The sequence below is a fragment of the Orussus abietinus genome, unplaced genomic scaffold, assembly GCF_000612105.2.
Source record: "Orussus abietinus isolate OABI.00-Male unplaced genomic scaffold, Oabi_2.0 scaffold265, whole genome shotgun sequence".
Lineage (NCBI taxonomy): Eukaryota > Metazoa > Arthropoda > Insecta > Hymenoptera > Orussidae > Orussus > Orussus abietinus.
Genome location: NW_019394418.1, coordinates 89746 through 113660, shown reverse-complemented (window position 1 = coordinate 113660; position 23915 = coordinate 89746).

Here is a 23915-nt window from a genome sequence, read left to right as displayed (position 1 = left end):
AAAAAACACTCGCACGACTTATCCATTATCTGAAGATATGCTCGCCAATACCTAAAAACCAAAGTTGCGCATATCTGATAAACACAACCGAGTACTCGCGAGAAAATATATGTACGCAAAATTCAATGATATTAAGCTAATTGATGTTTTTTTAAATTATTGCTTCATTTTTAACGGCTTTTAACGAATCGAGGAACTCGGCGAATGGTTAACATGGTTGCAGCTCGGTCGTTATTCCGAATGTATATATGGAAAGGAAAATAAATATACACACTTTAAGTATACTTAATACACTACGAGAGTATAAAAAGTACAGAATGACATATAAATATAAGAACGCAAAGTTTACGGGCTTTAAGCATCACAATTTATAGGATATTTTGCATAGTTATGGGATTTACGGTCATCGATCGTCTCAATGAATCGGCGGTATAAATGGAAATTGCAATCGACTCGATCTCTGTTAACATTATCTTTACCGCGCTCCGATACTTTCTTATCGAGTAAAAAGGACCGCGTCGAGGTATCGCACGATACATAATCGTGTTTCCATTTAAAGAGCCGATGAGGATGCAGTTTTCGAGTGCACCAGTGGAGCCCGCGAAAGAGGTGCACCAGGTGCATCTGACCGCACTCCTCGTTCTGGGCTGCGCGCCTCCTCCAAAGTTGCGTCTCGGATGACTTTACGTAATCCACGGCGAGGATCGGTTTCGTAACTTCGTGTAACATTAAGGATAAAAGCACCTCTCGGCTTTCTACGCCCGAAAGCGACTGGACATTCCTCCTTGCGAGATCCACCGATCGGCAACAATTTGCGAATTCCCGGAGAAGAATTTATCCGCAAATTGTTTTCTTCATTTTCGCCCACGTGTTTTCCAAAAATACCTCGCTCGCCGAAAAATAATTGTAACACATTAACAAATTGGGCTGTTGGAATAAACTTGTTACCCTGAACTTGACAATTTTAGATAGGCAAATGTTGCCTTATTAAGGTGAAGTGAAACACGTCGAGGAACTTGATCGACGTCGATAAAAAAGATTTTTTTAAATGCCTTCGTTGCCGACGTTCGTTTTTATATTGACAGCTGTATTGAATTATATTGGGTATTGTGTCAAATGGCATACTCCACCTGTCAATTAAATTTTCACCCCGAGACCTCGTATTCCCATCGTTTTGGAATAGAAGCGCATACAACACTTTTTTTGTCTTTATCCCGTTCAAATGCGAGTTTATCGATTACCAGAGTGTTCTAAATTGTCGTAAATTTGTCCTGACCCATTCGTTTCTCATATCAGAGCCTTCGATAATTGTAAATTGATCGAAATATGAGAGCTCGACGCCATTCTAGTCTGGGCTAAGTTAAAAAATTTTTTCCAAAAATCCAAATTTTTAATGTGTCAGGACAATTCTTAGATGATCAGGAGTGATGTGTCAAAGTTTCGGACAGTTTGGTCCAATACCCTTAAGAAAAAAGTGTTGTATTCGTATCGACTGATTTGAAGGGGATTTCACTTCACCTTAAGCTAGAAAATTAATTTACAACCCGGTCACCACAAAAATCTATAAAGATCCATCATAAGTTTTAATACATTACTATAGTGAAACTAATTTTCTTCTTTACTAAACTATATTTTTCTAATGTAATCATTTAGGATCATGTTAAAAGATGGCGATTCCTTTTCGGCTAAAAAAGTACTTGCATTCATCGAAATGTGATCTCGCAATTCCTCACGTCACGGACTCTTCTCGGGCAATCATCGAAAGGAGATTAGAAAATATATAAACTAAATTAAATTGTGCAGACCAAGAAAAGCTAAGTGGATAAAATTAATCCCTCTCCGACTTTTCATATCGGATAAAGAAGTTGCAAAATACTCAATCGAGACAAACGGACGTAAGATCGCTGGTTAGTATTTTTTTTTTTCAAAATCATAACTTCCGCTTGTACTGCCTGCCTTTTCTTTTCCGACGATTCTTCGACGAAGGAAGATTTAGAAGAAAAGAATAAGAAAAAAAAACAAAAACGAGGAAAGGGAAGTTGGATTAACTCGAGAGAATGAAATAAATCGCTTCCTGACTTTCTACGTCGTATGAAAAAGTCAACGAAGGAGGGTCTAATCGGGGCAAACAAACGAGTCGAGGAAACGGCGACGGATGGACTTTTCCGGCCAGAGCGAGAATCTCTTCTTTATCGAGAAGTCGTACGCGCGAAAGCGTATCCGCGCGACTGACGAAGTCGTTGCCTACGGTAATGGTCAATGTCGAGTGAAGCAAGTACTTTGCACACGGTGGAAGGTAATGACACGTCCGAGCCCGTTATATGTATCGACTGTGCCATTTTAAGTTCTTTGACGTCCACTTCCGGTTCAATTATCTTCCGCATAAAGACGCGTCGAGTTGGTTATCTCGATTACGGTCTGCCTAGAACAGTGGTCCTTAAGGTGAAGTGAAACCCCCTTTAAATCAGTCGATACGAATACAACACTTTTTTAAAGGGTATTAGACCAAACTCTCCGAGACTTTGACACACATCACTCCTGATCATCTAAGAATTGTCCTGACACATTGAAAATTTGGATTTTTCCAAAAAATTTATTAACTCAGCTCAGGCCAGAATCAAAATGGCGTCGAGCTCTCATATTTCGATCAATGTACAATTATAGAAGGCTCTGATATGAGAATCGAAAGGGTCAGGACAATTTTACGACAATTTAGAACACTCTGGTAATCGATAAACTCGCACTTGAACGGGATAAAGGCAAAAAAAGTGTTGTATGTGCTTCTATGCCAAAACGATGGTAATACGAGGTCTTGGAGTGAACATTTAATTGACCTGGAAATCACAGATGGCGCAGGGGGTCCCTCTGCAGTCAATTAGGGCCCCAGACAGCATGAATCCAGAAGATTTTTTTGGAGTTCTACTTCGATTTCTTTATAATTATTGTACGAAAACGACAGGTGGAGTATGCCATTTGGTACAATACCCAATATAATTCGACATAGCTGTCAATATAAAAACGAACGTCGGAAACGTAGGCATTTAGAAAAATCTTCTTTATCGACGTCGATCAAGTTCCTCGACGTGTTTCACTTCACCTTAACCTTATCAGAGTTACGGAGCACATTTCGATTACAATAAACACATTTAGGGATTAAAAATCACCAATCAAAAATGTATATAGAAGTATACGCAAAAATTATGCGTAAACTTGTAACAATGTTAAGCACCGCTGAATCCAAAGGAATAATCAGAAATGGATTGGCTGCACTTCGGGAGGAGTTTCCCTATGAATGTTAATTTAACAATTAATTACACCGCGGAGTTTAAGTTATAGCTCGGATATGAAATAGATCATTCAGCTGAGGCGGCATGTCGATTTTGATATGAGATTCATATTTGCAATGTTAGTTATCATTTACTCTCACGGTAGGACCTGATGAAAAAGAAAAGAATATTAAATAGGCTTTTTTTTTCAGTATTCTAATGAAGATATTTAAGACAGAAAATGATGAACATCTCGCAAGAAATGAAAGCCAAGCAAGTATTCGGATTTAAATTCCCGGGGAATGCGATGTCGAAGGGATGTGCTTGATATCATGGAAGACAAGCGAAGTTTCCTCCGACTAAGGACACTGACCTACGCCAACTAAGATCCCTAGGGCAATTAAATGCAACTCCGAAGCTTAAAACACTTCCGGTTGCGTGCAGGTTCCGCCGAGTTTGCACGGACACGAGGCGCGTCTTCTTTCTGGGCATCTTTAATGGGAAGAGCCGGACAAAGAAAAATGAAAAGAGGATGAAAAAATGAAAAATAAAGGAGATCCCTCGCACGCGCGGCTCGACCGCTCGAAAACCGGACTGGAAAGTAAAATCCCAACAAAAGGAAACCAACGAACCCTCGTGTCGGAATTAATTTGTAATTAACAGTACCATCCTCGCGTCTAGAAAGAATAAAATGACGAAGAGTTTCAACAATTCGAATAGCGATTCAGAAAAAAAGGAAAAATGAAAATTTCTCCGATCTATCGGAGACTTCACAAGAAAATGTCATTAGCATTTCCGGCAACCCCATTACCGGATAAATCTCTTTCTGAAAAGCGGAAAGTGAGAATCATTTACAAAAATTATGTAACTCTGAGAAAGATTTTCTCCATTTTGATCCCCAGAAGGGAAGCCCGGATTGAAGTAGCAACGGTTGAGATTTTAATTAACGATAAATAATGCCACTGCAGGAGAAAGGAACAACGGGGAGGTTCTTGACAGGGTCATCGACGAAGAAAAAAGAAAAAGGGTCGTAAACTCTTCCAGGCTTATGCCGCAATAATTCTATTCCCGGCGATGATTGAAAATAAAAACGAAGGAAAAACAAATCGCACGAAGATCGTCCCGTTTTACGTCCTGGCGAGGGGCATCCTGGAAGCGACGAGAGGACTTTAAGGCCCATAACTCGGGCCAGTTTCGCGGGATAATCTCCAGCGTGCTTAGGATGAAATATACTTCCCGAGGGAGAACCTCCGGGAGAGTGAAGTTGGACGTAAATCCGCGATTAACTCGATTAACGAGCAACGGATGCGCCACCACGCCCGATTCCGAGCTGGCCATTTTGAATTCCCCTTGTCCAGATTTTCCTCATGTCTTCGACGTTTCAATTCCAGGGAGAAAATCCCCAAGGTCAAGGTGGCCTTCGGGGAAAAGCACCTTTCAAGGTCGCCGACTCGGCATCTCCCCGAGCGACTCGTCCACGTGTTCCCGAAGAAGCCCCCGAGCAAACGGGAGTGGAGATTCGCGAGAGAGGTGAAGAGAAAAGAGGGAACCGGGAGAGAACCAGACCCTACATTCCTCAAGGTCACTGACTGAAGGTCACTGACTCAAGGACTCCTGTCGACGAACGGACGCAATCGGAGATATTCCCTCTTCGAACGCTACTTCAGGGACCTGCCCAACTGGCGTAACTTCGAGGGCGGCTCTCTTTATGGAACTACCTTTTTTCCGATCCCGCAATTTTCTCGGACAACGAATCGTCTCTTTGCTCTACCACTTTCCCAAATTCCCAAATTTATTCGATATACTGACCCTTTTCAGAAAAAAAAGGTACTATTCGACCTCAAGTTTACCCTCGTTAACCCTTTGCGCTCCGAATTTCCGCAATCGCCTCATGAACGACGAGTCATACTCGAAAGGAGTGCTAAGAGTTAAGGTGATATGAAAGTGTAATGTATATAAATACTAAAAGGTCAAAATATTGATAAAACTTCTCTCCAAATTGGGTGCACCGAATCATTTGAAACTTCAACACGTGATTATAAAAGCCCTAAGGAAGAACGCGATGTTCGTGAAATTTCACTTTTAAAAACTACAACAACTAAGACAAGGACAAGAACTAAAAAAGACACTTTTTTTCAACATCAACAACATCGCGTTTTTTCTTGGGGCCTCCACAATCACGTGTTAAAGTTACAGATAATTTGGTGCGCCCAGTTTGGAGAAAAGTTTTATAAATATCTTCACGTTTTGATATATGTATATACGATTTCAACATTTTTCTAATATGTTTTTCCCTCTACAATTATATTTTCCCATTCCAAACAATTGTTAAAAATTCCTGAGAAACCGCTGGCTAAAATCGTGAAAATCTAGAGGTAGAGGCCAAGTGAAATTTCAAAAGGATGTCTGACGTAGTACATAGAACTCTGCGGACCTTTTCAGATCTTTTTAGATATCTTCATATCTCCTCCAATCTCTTCGGGATATTTCGTATCTCTTCAGATCATTCCGAAGTGAAACTTCTTATGGCACGATAGTACGTGTACATTCGCCTGTATACAAAGGGCCCAATTTAGAAAAGGCAACCCTATTTTCTTTTTCCAATTAATTACTATCTTATTATATCAGTACCGAGACAATTTACGTCAGCGTTTCTGTAAGTACGTTATTCACTGGCCCAGGCTAGGTAAAAAAAAAAAAAAAAAAATAGTTTTCAAAAATCCGGATGTACGAATATCCCATTTTGCAAATCTACTTGCAAAAACAATCGGGATTCATACAACAACTGGCCGACAAACTATCCGGGCAGAACAAAATCCCTTTTTCAGACCTTTTCGCGTCCCCTTGAAGACGAGTGGGACGTTCCTTCTTCACGTGAGCAGTTGTACGAATATCCCATTTGCAAATCTATTAGCAAGAACAATCGGGATTCATACAACAACTGCCCGACAAACTATCCGGGCAGAACAAAATCCCTTTTCCAGACCTTTCCGCGTCCCCTCGAAGACGAGTCGGACGTAATATCCGTTGACGGAGCTTGGATTTCAGGTTTGACCGATCCGCTTAGTAATTGGCCGAGCTGCGGTTCCCTCGCGGCGAGGAGAGTAACACGAGAACGCTCCCGGTTTATCTCATCAGACTCGCGGCCAGATATCTGCGTAGTATCCGCCGCTTATCCCGCGTTTATCCGTAGATAGATTATCGGAGCCGAGTTCCCGTGCGGCTCTCGGTTAGATCCACGCGGAGCATCCCCATGGAGAATTGCCGGCGAGGACCAAACCAGAGAATCGGCTCTCGGAGATAAATCCGCAGGTGGATCCGCGGATAAACCGGGAGGCATCCGCGCGCGTTATCCGCGAGTAGATCCGAAGGGCCTGCCGAGCGAGGCTGCCGGATAATTCGCGTCGTTACGAGGCGTTACGACCTTGAAGAGCCCGTCCTCCCGGTCCCTCCAGGTCCTGTCTCCTCTCGTCCTCTTCCTCTACCCGCGATATCTCTTCCCCTCTTCCGCCCCTCCGCGTCCTTCGGCCGCGCGGAATGCTCGTCCCGCGAGAAATCGGCCCCTCCTCGAATATCCCAGGCCAGGAGCCCTTCCGGCGGAGTCCTTTTTGCGTATCTTATTTTCCTTGCCTCCTTCAGTGGCGCGGAATCGTCGGCTCCCGATCTCCGATCGCGGGGAGATCGATCGTCCTCGACTCGGCCGACTCGAAGATGGGTTCCCAGGGGAACGGATTCTTCCCAGCCTTCCCTGGGGCGGCGATTCGACGCGTCCAAGTCCTGGGACGAGCGGGAGCAGAACCGCCGGCGAATCGCTTAGAACTTGTGCTGGGAACGGAGAGAGAGAGAGAGAGAGAGAGAGAGAGAGAGACGTATCCCTCGAGGTAGCGACTTCTACCTCCTCGAGCGAGGGGGGCAACGCCCGAGGTGGCCTTGCCAGCGACCTCGTCGAGACCTCTCCGGGAACATCTGGAGAACGTCCCCGAGAAGTTCGCTTCGACGTCTTCGGACGACCTCCGGATGACTCGGACAGGACCTTCGAAGTTGAACCAATGATCCAAGGCACTGGGTGAAACTTAACGCGCTTCTTCGACATCTTGTAAGATGACCTTGCGGCGGTCCAGCTGAGACCTTCTATGCTAAACCAAAGATACGGAGCATTTCCTGACACTTAACGAGTGGTATCTTCAAGGTCTCCTTGTTTCTTGCAAGGCGGCCTTGAGATGGCCAAACTGAAACCTTCCGTGCTAGACTGGAAATTCGGAGCATTTCCTTAAACTTATCGTGTCATTTCTTCGACATCTCCTCGTCTCTTGCGGGATTACCTTGAGGTAATCAGCTGACGTCTTGGCCGTTAAAGTAACGATACTTGACATACTTTTTCAAAGTCTTTCCGTATCTTGTAGGATGACCTTGAGTTTTCCTGCTAGAGTCTTTTCTCTAACGATTCGAGAGGTTTTCTGCGACTTACCTCGTGTCTTGGGAATTTTTAAAGGCTCCTGTATCTTCTGGTTATCCAAACAGAACCTTTCGATAAATTCCCGATGTCCTAGCTACACCTCCTTCCCTTCGGCAAGACTTTCGATACCTTCCGACTTCTTAACGTGTCTTTCCACGACACCTTTTTAGAATCTTCATGGCTCAACAAACGATTCCTGGCATTTCCTGCAACCTATGGTGCTTCTTTATCACCCTTCCGTGGAATGATCGAGGATCCTGTATCTTCTAACTAAGCCTAACATCTTCTGATAAATTATCAATGGTCCAGCTGTAACCCCTTTTCTTCGACAACGTTAGACGGTACCTTCCGTTTTCTCAGCGTGTCTTTCTTCGGCAAAGTTCCACATCCTGCAGTTCCGGTTAGCTCGGAACGATCGCAATTCCCCGAGGAGAAGTCCTGAAAAAGGCGAGATCGCCTTCTGGCCTCTCCTGAAAGGGCCTCCCTTATTATTCCTCTCTTCTGGAACGTCTTCCTCCTGCGTAGTTCTGTTCCGCTTCTTTATCTACTTATTGCGAGGATCCCCTCCCGTGGAAGCGCCTCCTGGCTCGCGAAGAACGAGGCCTGGATTCGCTTATGATAACAAAAAGTACCTCCAACTCTTATCTCGTACCTTCCCTCGGTACACTTTTTTACAGCACCTAGTTTCTCCTTAGCAATGGAAGCGATAACATACCGTCAATCAGTTAAGATTATATGAGAATAACATCTAAGGCGTCCCATTTATGAAACTTTTCTCCCGAACAATGCCGAGTCGTTTGAAGGTTTACCATGAGAATATGGAGGTCCTCGGACAAGTCTTAAGTCCCCCGAAATTTAATTCTTCACAATTTATTTATACAAATTTTTAATGTCATTAGATGTGAAATTTCATGGGGGCCAGGACCTTCCTTAGGGCTTCCATATTCGCGTGGTAAAATCTCAAGCAATTCGGTCCACTCAGTTTAGAGAAAAGTTTCATAACTGATCAGTCTCACGGGTGTCACTTTCAAATCGCCTTAAGGTGACATGAAAGCGGCAACGAAGAGTTCCAGTTCATGAGACTTTTCTCCAAACTGGGTGCACAGAATAGATTAAAACGTTACAATAGAAATATGGGGAGTATAAGGAAAGTCCTGAAACTCATAAAATTTCAATTTTTAAATTTGTTCATAGATATTGTCAAAACCTTTTACGCAAAATTTCAGTTTACGAGTTTCAGGATCTTCCTTGGGGCCTCCATAATCGCGTGATAAAATTACATATAATTCGGCGCACCTAATTAGGATAAAAAGTTTCATAAACAATTAGTCTCACGGGTAAAACTTTTCAAATCTCCTTAAGGCAATGTGAAAATGGCGTCGAAGAGGTTTTGTTTATAAGACTTTTCTCCCAACACGGTTTACCGAATAGGGTGAAACTTTACAACGTGAATAGGAAGACTATAAGGAAGGTCCTGAAACTCATGAGATTTCAATTCTTTTCAAATTAGTTTATAGGTATTCTAAAAATAGTTTATAAAAAATGAAATTTCGCGAGTTACAGGACCTACCTTAGGGTCTTCATATTCACGTTTTAAAGTATGGAACGATTTGAGACACCCAGTTCGTTGAAAAGTTTTATGAACGATTGAGCATTCGGATGCCACTTTCACATCCCCTTAAAGACATCCGAAATCCTTGTAACGTGAATTTCGGTCGTGCGATCTCATTGAAAAAGTAAAATAAAAAAGATTAAAAAAAAAAGATATATAAACCGGGTTAAAGAAAAGTGCTCTCGATTTGGTAAGGCGTCCCGAGAGCTGGGCGCATCCGTCAATGTCGAATGTTTAAAAGAAAAGCCCAGCTGGGACCTGTCTCGCTCCTTTTCTCTCTCCTTTCGACTCTAAGGACGATGTCGTCTCCGAGAGAGTCGAGCAAGAGTGGGCAGAGTTAGCGCTAACGGGTCGTAAAGAGGCTCTGCTCGTGTGCCTCCTTTTTTGTATAGATCTCTTATTTCGACTTTTTGCCCGATCCTAGCCGGCCACTCGGCGGTCCCTCCTCTTCGATCGGCCTTAGGGAGCCGAAGGAGAAACTGGTTCGATTAAGGGAGCTCGTAAGCGACTATTTACCTCGAGACGTTACCAACAAAGGTGGTTTCCCACGATTCTTCGAGGTCGATCTGAAAATTCGTCCGATGCTTTTCTGGACCGTGGAGGAGACCTGTCTCCTCCAAGGGGAGTTGTTAACCGGTTCACCGTTTCTTCATCTACTTTAATTCACTTTAAGGCGATCATTAGCCACCGTTATTTACTTAAGCGTATGATAATATGACGTGTAATTTATGGCCGGACTTTACCGACGACGATGGTGCTCTCCCCACGTCTCGAGCCTAGGACAACGCTAACACCGAGACAACATTTGCGTCCGATTCGATTGCTTGAATCTTAATTTAATCAATGTCTACATCTGAATCCAAGCGGCGATCATTTGCCAACGGAAGAAAAATAGTTATCTTATGAATGGCCTTACTTTTAAAAGCACCGTATTACAAGGAAAGTACATTAGCATATATTAAATCTCAGAAACGACATCGTAAGAAAAAGATGTCAATTCGAGCAGGTTGACTTTTGCTCAGTTTAACGTTATTCCTTTCCTAACCTAATTATCCCGTAATTATACCGCGTGACTTCCGAAAACATTTACGTACCCTTTTCCCTGAAATCTGAAATTTACTGCCTCTTGGCCCTATTTTTTCCTCTAATTAGCTCGTAATTATGCATCGTGTCGCTTCCAGATGTACGCTCGTACCTTTCCTCGGAGAGATTTGTAATTTACCGTGTCTTCTTTTTCACTTCTTTTCCCTTCCTTTCCTAGGCTAATTAGCCGCGATTATGCGCCGATATCTTTTTCGGGAACACGCCCATACCCCTTTATACGGAGAAATTCGAAAGGGAGATGAGCCGAGGAAAGTCGAGAGACTTCTCGTGGCCACGCGCCAGTTTTAATCTCGCGTTGCGCAATCGCGCATGCGTGCGAGGAATGCACCGATGCGCTTTTGCCTGCACCGGTGCACACTCGGCTATGCTAGTGAAATTACCCGGACTGCTTTGCCGGAAGGGGAGTGCCATTGCGTGTCCTTTCCTATCGCGGAAATTCTTCTATCCGGCGAGAGTTTGCATACTCGAGTCTGTGCACTTGCAGCTATATGCACTTGCAGCTGTATGCACTGGCAAGTATCTGCACTTGCAGCGATATGCACTTGCAGCTATAGGCACTTGCATCGATATGCACTTGCAGCGATAAGCACTTCTAACGATATACCTGTCTCAGCAGAGCAGCCAATCACATTTCCCCCATACCCGATAAATTTCCCTATAACGCAATTCCCCAAAATACAAAAAGGAATATCGCGGCATTTCTTACATTACGCGGGAAATGGTGCGGTTTCATAAAACGCGGAAAAACATCGGCATTCTACATTACCGCTTTTTACGAAACCATGCCATAAAAATTCATCACATGAAATCCAACACGCATTCATACATATTACATACATACTCCTAGGCAGTAAAGTACACTGTGAATTTTAACTTACCGCAATGAGGAAAAAAAAAACCGTCCGTATTTTATTACTCATCGCTCGGAGTCGTAAATCAATCATTCATACCATTGCGATTCCGTGAACGGCAGACTTCGACATATGCTCGATAACAATTTAAACATTTCAAAGAGTCATAAACATTAGAATACCTTGCACCAGATTTCCCTCGGTTTCCCTGATTAAACGACACGCCGGTTGTTTACAGGCATATTTTTTTTTTAAATTTTATCCACCGGCCCCATTATTTCCCCGTTAATACATTCACGACCGCTGACGTGAATTCACGTCATTTTAAATTCTATTCCTGGTTGCCGCTGACGTGAATTCACGTCATTTTGAATTCTATTCCTGGTTGCTGCTGACGTGAATTCACGTCATTTTAAATTCTATTCCTGATTGCCGCTGACGTGAATCACGTCCATGACGACACACGATACAACTTTGCGGCAACCAGTTTTAGAATTTCATTATTTTCGCTTGTATTCAGTATTTGAAACGAAACAAAATTTGCCAGTCGCGAATGTGTTAACTTTATCACTTTCCGTAGAAATCCCGACGCGGAAAGCGGTTCGATTTATAATATTTACGCAATCGAGGACCCGGCCTATCCCATTCCGTGGGAACCTCTCGTCGGATTTGTGGGCCCATTGTGGCAATTCGCGATCCATTGTGTCGATTACGCGGGAAATCGACGCGAAAGGGGGAAAACATTAACGCGAGGCCGAAAATGCCTTCCGCCCGACTTTTGCACACGTACATACGGCTTCCGCGATTTTACCGTGTTACAATTTTACAATTTTACAGTTTTACAGTCTTACATTCCGACAGTTCTTACGGGGCGAATCGTTCCTCGTTACTCGGCCGCCTCGTTAACGAGCGAGGTCGTAGAGTACTCGCAAGAACTGCGCTTCCTCTTCCTCCTCGATTTCCCTGTCATTTAGGGTCCCGAGCGTCAATACAGCTGTCAATATAAAAACGAATCTCGGCAACGTAGGTATTTAGAAAAATCTTCTTTATCGACGTCGATCAAGTTCCTCGACGTGTTTTCCTTCACCTTAAGTCGGATTTGGTCTGGTCTAGTCTGGTGGGATATCTGAACAGATTTGATCGGTGCAACCCAGATCTTGCTATAAATTCTTCTGCCTTTATGCATCACATCTACGGTGTAACGTAAACGACTCAATCTCGCTGAGAATTGTTAGATCATTAGAGTTTGGTAGTAGGAGTAAGCAGGAACAAGGTATTTCTCCTGCTTTCATCGGTCTCTTTTCAACTGGCTTTGATTAAAACGCATTTTACAGCCTACTAACCCCCTTAAGTACAGAATGTTAATAAAAAGGAAGAAAAGTTCCTTCCTCTATAACGCAAGAATGGACCCGCTACAATTCGAGCGATACCGTCTTAATCCTCTAGAGGTTACATCAACAACCAAAACTGAAATAATCTTCTAGTTTCCACTAATTACATCAACGTCGTAACCATTACTCCTAATAATCATATTCATCTTAAATTCGTTTATAACATTAAGTACTTCCTACGAGTCCACCTCATCAACCCTCCAATCTCCCGCAAAGGATTCCATGCTCCACGGGGCTCCCATAACCTCAAAGTCGTCACGACTGTTAACCCGTCCACCCGAGTCTGAATCCCCTTTAACCGCAAGAAGACTTTCCACCGTCTACCGCAGGGCCCTCCTACCTAACCTCAAAGATGTCAGAGAGTCCAAATCTGAACCTGAAATTTTACAGAGCGGGACCGTAAGATACGCGATTATTTACGTTTATGCAGTTACCAGTGCTCCTCTCTATCGTCTCGCGCGGATAAACCGGTGGGCACAAAACGTCCTTCTTGGTGGCGGCAAACGTGGACCTCCCCGAAGCCGGAAGAACACACTCGAGGGCCTTGCGACACGCTGCGCGGCGGACCGGGCGAGCGTGCAATCCCGTTACATCAGGCGAGCGCGCCGGTGGGCGCGCGAATGTCGAGACGCGCGCGCGGTGACACCGCCCTTGAGGCGCGCGCCGAGTCGCTGCGCCGAGTGGTTGCGCAATGCGCGCCGCCCCGACCGCCGCGGGTTGCGGGCTGCGGGCTGCGGGTCGCATTCCCGGCAAGGGCGTGCAAGGGGAAACACTCCGAGCGCTTCCGCCTACAAGAACCGGCCGAAACCCGTTACCGACCTCGACCAATATGGCCCATTTTTAGATTAATTATTGACACCCACGCGCGGAGAGAAAAAAGTTGTTATTATTACTACAATTGGGAGAGAGATATAACAGCAATAGCTGGTAAATATAAGGACAGCAGTTCTACAAAGTAACGATTACTCTGCTAAAGATGTCCAATGTACAATTTCATTGTAGTACACATTATTACAAAGAATGATTACAGTTACAACAGTACGATATTTATATTTACAATCGTGACAGCATAAACTCGTCAACTGAAGCAATAGTTACCACATAACGTGTGTATATGATAACGTTCGCTAGTGTACCCTTTACCGTTGATAAAAACATTTTAAACATTTCTGATAAAAATCCTAATTTTTTTATGTCCTGAAATATAAGGGCTCAATGTAATTTATCCCGTGTGTTTAACACATTCACGTGCATTGATTAAGGTGGGATGAAAGTGGCATCTGAGGGGTTAACAGTTCATGAAACTTCTCTCTTAACCGGGTGTGCTAAATCGTATGAAAATTCACCACGGAAATATGGAGACCCTAGACGAGTTCCTGTCACCCATATAATTTTATTTTGTAAATCTGATTATACAAATTTTTAAATAAAAACAATTATCGATATGGGGGCGTCAGGCCCCTCTGTAGGACCTTCAAATTCATATGATACAATTTCAAACAATTCTGTACAACCAGTTTGGAAAAAGTTTCATAAATGAGATCCTATAAATGTTACCCACGTGTCACCTTAAAACAAGCCTTTTGTGTAGTCATTCGACGCATGCGCGGATAAACGTCCAAACGATCACCGTAATTCTTGGAGCGAAGTGCGCCCGTTGAATAATTATTTGAAAAAGAGGGAAATAAAAGAAAAGTAGCCGATGAAAAAGAACGGGTAGCACTGCATCGCACGGAAACCGATCCAGACGGTTCTCCCGTTTTCTCGAGATTTCATTGCACCACCGACTGCATCGCGTTTACGTCGGACAGATTTAATGGGCGATCGAGCGGTGCAAGATGCATGGGATTTCCATGCCCTAGGTGCACCTTTTCCGTCAACCGCTTTAATTGCGACATTGCGACATTGCGACAGTCCATTGTGAAATCGGAGCTCCAGTTTCAATCAAATTATCCTCACCGGTTACGATCTAAAATCACTGTGCAATTATTCAGGGCTCGAGCCTATTTCCTAAATACAATGTCCCCAATTGCCCACCCTAAACCTTAAAACAATTGTCCAGCATTAATATTTCCGTAACAATTTCATTTAAACCGAGAATTCGAGGGCATCATTGCCGATTCGACCAGGATTAAAACATGATGACAAATGTCAGCTATTCAATGGAGAAAACGTTCTTAGAGTTGCTTTTCAGTACTTAACGGCTCTACAATGCAAAACGCTTTACGGAGAGTATTTGTAGAATTTTATTCTCTTGATTTGAATATATGCATCGATTGCATGTGCCCCATAAAATATCGACTATTTGAAGGGGGAAAAAAAAAAACCGGAATAAATATTTTTCTACTACCTGGAAGTAGTAAAGTTTTATTCTTTCGTTTTGAATACCCTCTGCCGATTGTATCCTACTAAATGTCCACAATCTCCCGCGGAAAAACCGGGGAAACATATTTTTCCTCGCCACGTGGGCACAGAGAGGTGAATGGAAAAGGAATTTGCGAGAAAAAAAGAATTCAACGAGGTTACGGCCCTCCGGGAGGCGGAATGAAATCTCGGCAGCCGATTTTACGGCCGAACGGGTTTATTTAATGCCCGCTTTCGCGGCGTAACAGCGCGTTACTCTTCAATTGTGAATCCGGAGTAGGTTTTAAGGGTGCAAGTAGGCGTAAGAAGCCGCAGAAGAAGGCTCATCGACCGAGAAGCGTACAAACCGTCGCTAAAATCTCCCCCCTCGATTCCGAGCAAATTGTTCCGAACGGCGGACTCGTTGCGCAATTGATAATAAAAAGACCGAGGAAATGACTTATCAACCGCACCGGTAGAAGGAAAACGAACTCCTCTCGAAGCAACGATTTGTTTAGCGAAACGAAACTACGAGCTAATCCGGGTGACCGGAAATAAAATATGAAAAACATTAGCAATTAAGTAATTCTCCGCAATTAAGAGTGAACCAAATACGCCACGCACCACAGGGAGGATAACAATTGCGCGACATTTGGTTCCCCGTGTATCAGGAAACTCGGTTGAGTTTCGCGTCAAATATACACTTACATGCATTGTATACGTATACGCGAAGCCATGTGTATAAATAATTAATAACAAAAATGCAAAACATCCCCAAGGAATCAAAAAAGGGCTATAAACGACACATTTCGTAACGACCCCGCGTAGTAAGTTCGATCGCGCCGTTTTTCCCGGATCCTGTTTCGTAAATAACTTCATACAATACATTTAAACATAAGGAAAATCCGAAGCATCCTTAATAAATTAAAGAAAGACCCATAAACGAGACATTTCGCGCATCAGCGAGGAGGGCAATTTCTCTGCAGGAGTCGATAAAGCGGGACATCCGCCACAACTCCGCGGTAGATTCGATCGCGCCGTTTTTCCCGGATCCTGTTTGGTAAATAATTTCATACAATACATTCAAACATAACGAAACTCTGAAGCATCCTCAATAAATTAAAGAAAGGCCCATAAACGAGACATTTCGCGCATCAGCGAGGAGGGAAATTTCTCTGCAGGAGTCGATAAAGTGGGACATCCGCCACGACCCCGCGCAGTAAGTTCGATCGCGGCGTTTCTTCCGGATCCCGCGATCCGTTCTCTCCCGGCCGGGCGTAACGGCCAATCGGAGAGCGCCGTGGACGTAATTCTGCGCCGGCATGATAAAGCCCATAAAGCGCGGCGGCGATCGCCTCGATAGGCGGCCGGGCGGCGCAAAGGGCGCGCCTCATTGGCCAGCGCGGGCGGGATCCGAGGGAATGTACGGGACCCGGGTTAACCTCCGCGGAAGGCACGAGAGCTCCGAGAGCGTCGGCAAGGAAGACCGTAAATCAACGAGCGACCGGGGAGAAAGAGGTGGCTTTCTTCGCGGAAGAGTTGCGGCGAGTGACCGGCGCGCGCGGAGAGGTTAGGTCGTCCTCCCGGCGCGACGCGCGCCGCGGTAATGCGCGTGCCCCTCCTCGCCCGGCTGTGACCCCGAGAGCTCCCGCGTTACGTTATGTTATGTTGCGTTAGGTTATGTTATGTTATGTTAGGTTAGATTAGGTTAGGTTAGGTTAGGTTACGATACGGTACACGTTGCATATTACATCAGCAATCCGTCGACGAGTGACGGCTCGCGACTGATAAAACCGCTCGCAAGTGGACGTTCACTGCGCGAGGTTGACCGATGGCATTGCGCGTTTACCATTTCCCGTAACACGGGAGGAAAGGAAATTACGACAAGCCTCAAATTACGCACTCTTTTGTAACGCAGTGCCGGACAACAGCGACACATTCACGTTTCTTGCGACGATTTCAGATAAATCCTGCAATCTTTGCGTATCCTAATCCCCCTAAAACGTCGTATCGGAAAGTGCGCCGATTAACCTTCAAATTACACGGTATTCTGTGACGCGACCTGGAACAATTGCGACACGCGTCACGTGTTTTAAAGTAACGCGTTGAGGAAAATCCTGTAATCCTTCCATAATATGATATCTCCTAAAAAGTGGTTAATGAAGATGCGGTAGACTTTTTGTCAACGAGGCCAAACCAAGTAGTTGGATCAACCGCTTGGAATGGGTGAACAAACTCCATAAAGAGTTAAATCGATTCATCCATACCGTTGATTCAACTCAATAACGAGTTGGTGTCCCGTTTTAAGCTAAATCCACTCTTTTGGTTTCCCTTATATTTACAGGTGAATTTACCATTTTTTTCTTGGGGGAGAAAATCGCGTTATACGACTGTCGCTTTATACGGTGGAGAGTTGAATCGACTCATCCGTACCGTTGATTCAACTCAATAACGAGTTGGTGTCCCGTTTTAAGCTAAATCCACTCTTTTGGTTTCGCTTATATTTACAGGTGAATTTACCCTTTTTTTCTTAGGATATAAAATCGCGTTATACGTTGAATCGACTCATCCGTACCGTTGATTCAACTCAATAACGAGTTGGTGTCCCGTTTTAAGCTAAATCCACTCTTTTGGTTTCCCTTGTATTTAAAGGTGAATTTACAATTTTTTTCTTGGGGGAGAAAATCGCGTTATACGACTGTCGCTTTATACGGTGGTCGGCTGTAAACAGCGCTGAAACGAGGCGCCTCGGCAAATGTCGAAGTGCACGGCGTGTCCTCCCCGACGTCTCGCTCCTGAATGCGTTGCACGTTGGATATAGAAACGCGCCAAGGAGTCCCATTGCGCGTTATTAGTAGAAAGTTTCGCGTTCCAGCACGACCGCGCTTCGTCCTACTCGTAACGTCGTTAAAACGTTATTTAACGGTCAGTGCCTCCCGACGCGATCACCAGCGATGAAGTTATTAATCGTTATTCGGGAGTGCTATCGGGAGAGTGGCCGGGCTCGACCTCCGTTTACATCGGACGGATTAGCGGAGATAGGAGAAGAAAATGAAGAAAGACTCTTTGCCTCCGTTCCCGACAACACCGGGAACACGCTCAAGAGGGGTTAATTACTTCTAGACTAATTTGCAAACCGATCGATTGGCCGATCTTAACACATTGGCACTGCTAGCTTAATATAAAACTGGCATCGCTACAGTTTTTCGAAAAACTATAAGAGCAATAAGTTTTTTTTTTCCGCTATAAAATAACAATAAATTAGCGATAAAGTCTGCAACAAATTTTATTGAATTGCGCTAAACTGGCAATGCCAGCTTTATGTACGTAGGAAGTTGGGACGAATTAACGAGAATTAACGAATCGCGCAGTCGGCGAGGCAATTAATTCGCGCAAGATTGACGCCGTTGGCGCTCGCTAACGGTCCAGGACGTAGAGATCGCGGGCCGTTAAGTGAATTAAAGTGTCGAGGACGAATGAAGACATTTTTCCAATCGGCCGACGAAGTTACGAGCGGGACGAGAGCCGCTTAACCTCGATCGAGGGATCTGCCCGGGCGTGATGGATTTAGGTCGAATGTCGCGTGTCGTTTATGGCGCGACGGCCCCGCCGTTAAACGGCCGCAAGAAGCGGCCGACGTCGTTTCCCGGTAGCGACCACTACCATTTCCGTTGCTAATTATTTAGCGCGAATGGGCAGCCGATTCGCGATTAACGAGCCTCGCCTCGGCGACGTCCCGGCGTCCTTAATTATCTAATTTATCCAATCGTTAAACGGCCTTCCGCGTTTATTGGTAAATATCGTCCGATCGAACGGAAACGGCGCTTCGCTTCGCTATCCGCGACTCCCTCGTCCCCCCAGATACCATTCGAGACGATTTAACGGCGGACTGTCATGAATATTAATGCACATATTAACGGCCTCGTTTTATCGCTCGCGTCCTCGGTTATCTAATCTACGGTCGAATTTAAAGCGGACGTTCCCCGAGTTTCTAGCCCGGTTTTTATTAGACCGAGTAAAACGACCGAATTCTGTATGTTGATGGGTACAGCGGAACCGTGTGACCGTACTTAGTTTAGCAAGCCGTACTAGTGTTAACGCGGTTTCGTGTAACGTCAAAGTGTCACGGTGATCCTTGCACGACGTGGTAAATTGTCCTCTTATCATTTAGGATAGAAACCTCCGAATACTGTTTTTATCAGACCGAGTAAAACGACCGAATTCTGTATGAAGTTGACATGTCCAGTGGAACCATGTAACCGTACACCTAGTATTAACACGGTTTCATGTAACGTCAAAGTGATCCTTGCACGACGTGGTAAATTGTCCTCTTATCATTTAGGATAGAAACCTCCGAATACAGTTTTTATCAAACTGAGTAAAACGACCGAATTCTGTATGAAGTTGACGTGTTCAGCGGAACCGTGTAACCGTACACCTAGTATTAACGCGGTTTCATGTAACGCCAAACTGTCGCGGTAATTCTTGTACATCGTGCTAAATTATCCTCTTATCATCTGGGATAGACGAATACCGGATGATATGACGCCGGAAAACGTTTGCTGGTATCGCGAACCTCTTTTCTTTTGCGTTATACGGAGGTGTACTATATTCGAAGGCCTCGACGTAGCCTTTGCGTGTCTCGGATAATTCGATTATCCGACCGGGGAGATGTCTTATTAGCGTGATTTTATTTACAAGCCTCAACGAGAGAACGATTCATGCCGAACATATACGATCTACTCGGATTTACGACACGCGATTGGCCGACAAGCTACCGCTACTTTCTGCCAGTTAAACATCCTTTTTGCGGCCGAGTTTCGATCACAGTATTCTCAATGTATCCAGATTTGATATCATAACGTGAATCCCCACCTTCGCTTTGTGCTGGGTGTTCTTTTTAAGATTCCTTTTTTTTTAAACACAAATAACTTTAATTTTTTTATCAGTTTCCAAGACATTCTATATATGGCATTTCAACATTCACCGTTGATCTGGAAAAACGACATCATTTTGAATTAAATTTGTTATCGTTTTCCTGTTATAACAAACAATTAAATTGCGTTTTCGTGCCGAAGACAAATTTTTAAATATTATTTAAATATTTCTTGGACTCAAGAATGTCGCTACGATGCTTCTCTATCAATACCACCGATACTTGTCATCTTTCGATTAAATTTGTTTAAACATAAACCTACGTAAACGATCATAAAGTTAAAAACTCATCTAAGGAATTTGTAAACAATACCAAATGACTCAAGTACCAAATTTATAATTTTTCCACAGAATGTCACAAAATGACAAGAGGGTGTTATAAAATTGTATATTTACTTAGAATTTTATAACACATGTATACTAATTCACTATTAAGACATCAAATGTATAATTTTATTGCTACCTTATGCACTAAAAGTGTATGAATTTTATTTTAACAGTGTAGAATGTATAGATCACGCACACTGATTTGATTACGAGGGCAGTAGAATTGAAAGAAGGAAACCGGAGGGACTGCTCAGAAGTCTTTTTTTTTTTTCTTTTACACGTGTATCCAGTTAGCGACAATCGACAATAGAGTATAAAGTATTGTCTAATAAACTATGACATTTTATAATTTACAATCAAAGGAATGGATTTGCACGTTTCATATATCTTAAGTCCATGCTTGTAACGCGACACCCCACTTCCGCATTAAACAGGGATCTACTGTATTTGAAGACCTCGCCGGAGCCTTTGCGTGTCTGAGATAATTCGATTATCCGGCCAGAGAGACGCCTCGTTAGCGTGATTTTATTTACAAGCCTCATCTAGAAGGAACGGTCCATGCCGAATGACTGGTTACACGATCGTCGGTATCTATGACACGCGATTGACCGACAAATTTCCGCTACTTCCTCGCCGTCAGTGGAAATTGGGTCTGCCTCGTCGTCCAAGGCAAAAAAAAGGGGGGGCAGAAAAATTCGAAAAAAAAAATACGGAACACTCTCCCGTCCCTAGAAAGTCGGAAACAAAACATTCCGGACGTCTTAATTTCCTCGAGTCACGCGTCCGGATGTCTCACGAACCTGAACGAGGCTGAACGATGAGACGTGGTCCAGTTTCTTTCCTAATTTCGGGGACTTAAGGTTAAGTGAAACGCCTCGAGGAACTTGATCGACGTTGATAAAGAAGATTTTTCTAAATGACTACGTTGCCGAAGTTCGTTTCTATATTGACAGCCGTGTCGAATTATATTTGGTATTGTACTAAATGGCATACTCCACCTGTCGCTTTCGTACGATAATTATAAAGAAATCGAAGTAAAACTCCAGAAATCCTCTGGATTGATGCTTTCTGAGGCCCTAATTGACTGCAGAGGGACCCCCCGCGCCATCTGTGATTTCCAGGTCAATTAAATTTTCACTCCGAGACCTCGTATTACCATCGTTTTGGCATAGAAGCGCATACAACACTTTTTTTGCCTTTATCCCGTTCAAATGCGAGTTTATCGATTACCAGAGTGTTCTAAATTGTCGTAAAATTGTCTTGACCCTTTCGATTCTCATATCAGAGCCTTCGATAATTGTACATTGATCGAAATATGAGAGCTCGACGCCATTTTGATTCTGGTCTGGGCTAAGTTAAAGAATTCTTTTCGTTTTTGGTTTTTCAAACATCCAAATCTTTAGAAGTGTCAGGACAATTCTTAGGTGCACACGAGTCATGTGTCAAAGTTTCGGACAGTTCTATCCAATACCCTTAACAAAAAAAAAGTGTCTTATTAGAATCGACTGGTTTGAAGGGAGTTTCACTTCACCTTAAAGGCCGCGACCGACGCGCGTTTCCACGTTTCCCCGAAAAAAAAAAAAGAAAAAAAACCCACCGTGTAACCAATGGGCCCGATTTACGGGAATAAGAAAGTAATCAGACGGATTTGAGGTCTATGACGAGGAACCGCTGGAAATCCTCGGCTAGGCCCCATTTCAAACGTTTTTAATCTACCCGAGCCTGAACTTCGATTTAACTTCCGAAGCACGCGATCTGAAACTGCGTCACTTCTGCAAGACACGCGATAAAGAAAAAAAAATTAACTCAGCAATGACGATTGTGTAATCCAAGTGGGCAGGATAATGGCAGTTCTTTTTTTTTAGATGATTTCTTTGCGGAACAAGATGACGACCTGGAAACGATATCTATCTCTGGGTTGCAAGGTTAAGTCATTATACCCTGCCTGTAAAAAAAAACTATCTGCAACGTTTAAAAATAAAAGTCACACGAATCTGACAACCATATATATGTATATACATATCGCCTAGCATAGTGAATAGAGGCTGAGAAAATATTGTATAGTATATCTTTAAATTATCATAAACGATACATATCATCTAGTCTCCAATTTGCACGATTTTTATTCTTATACGTTGCGATTTTTTTCCCCGAACAATGGAATAAAGAATTTTTTATATTAATGGAGGCTGTCAAAATATTTTATAGTATAACTTTGAACGATCATAAACGATACATATCATCTAGTTTCCAATTTGCACGATTTTTATTCTTAAACGTTGCAATTTTTTTCTCCCGACCAGTGGGATACAAAGAATTAACGAATCCATATACCAACAGTAACATTACACATAAAACGTTCCCGGTGTAACAGTTTCATTCTTTTCTGTAAGAGAGTTCCTTTTTCTCACTTCGGATCGTTCCACTATTAGGGCCCTTTGACAATTGAAGCGACGCCTATCATAATTACCAACAATAAGAGAATACTACCAAGAGAAAATAAGATTATCGTCGGGGACACTTCCTTCTTCCTGCTAACATATCTACTCCTACGACGTTTCATTTTTCCCAGGATTATGCAAGTCCTAGACAACTAAGACCCACAAATCACTTCAACCTCTCGTTGCGAGCATACGCGTATGATAAAATAAACCGACGAGAAAATCACTGGTGTTAAATCGTCGACTAGCGGAATAGATATAACGGAGGTTCTGCCGTAAAATACGAGTGGAAACCTTGGATCGTCCCGCTCGGTATTTTACGTGTCCACGCGGCTAATAGACTAGGCAACTGGGTTATTAAAGAGCCTAATTATTCACGGACAGTACGGCCGATTAAACCACGCGGCTTGTCACCGGGACGGCGAATCATCGTCATTTTCCCCCCTAGTTCCTCCCCATTGAACACGCCGAGCCGCGGAATGCACCTGCGCCTCGCGTTCTCACCGATGCACGAGAGGCGATATTTTCCCGAGGGGCGAAAGACAAACCGAAAAAGAAGAGCGAATCGCATTATAACGGCATTCCAGATTATCTGGAATATAAACAGGATGCCAGTGATATCTATGACTTGGACTCGCTGCCAGCCGAGCAAGGTCAATGCCGCAGGACCTCGACCATAATTTGCGAGAATTCCCCTTAACTGTCTCAATAACCGTGATAAGAGGTACTTTCTTAAGTTCTTCGATTATTTTCTTAGAGGGAGATTTTTTGAAATATAATCGTCACACCAGATGACGACCCACGTGGGAAATCTACAAGAGTAATAGTTGCGGGACCTAGAGCTAGGATGTCAACCAGCACACAGAAAAAAAGATATGGTTAAAAAATGTGATAAGTGCCTTAACGGCAATGATAAGAGGTACTTTCTTAAGTCTTTTAATTCTTTTTTCTTAAAGGGAGATTTTTTAAAATTAAATCGTCACACCAGATGACGACCCACGTAGGAAATCTACAAGAGTAATGTTGCAGGTCATAGAGCTAAGATACCAACCTGCAGAAACAAATATGTGGTAACTATCTCAACGGCAATGATAAGAAGTACTTTCTGAAGTCTCTTGATTTTTTTCTTAGAGGGAGATTTTTTGAAAGTTAATCGTCACACCAGATGACGACCTACGTAAGAAATCTA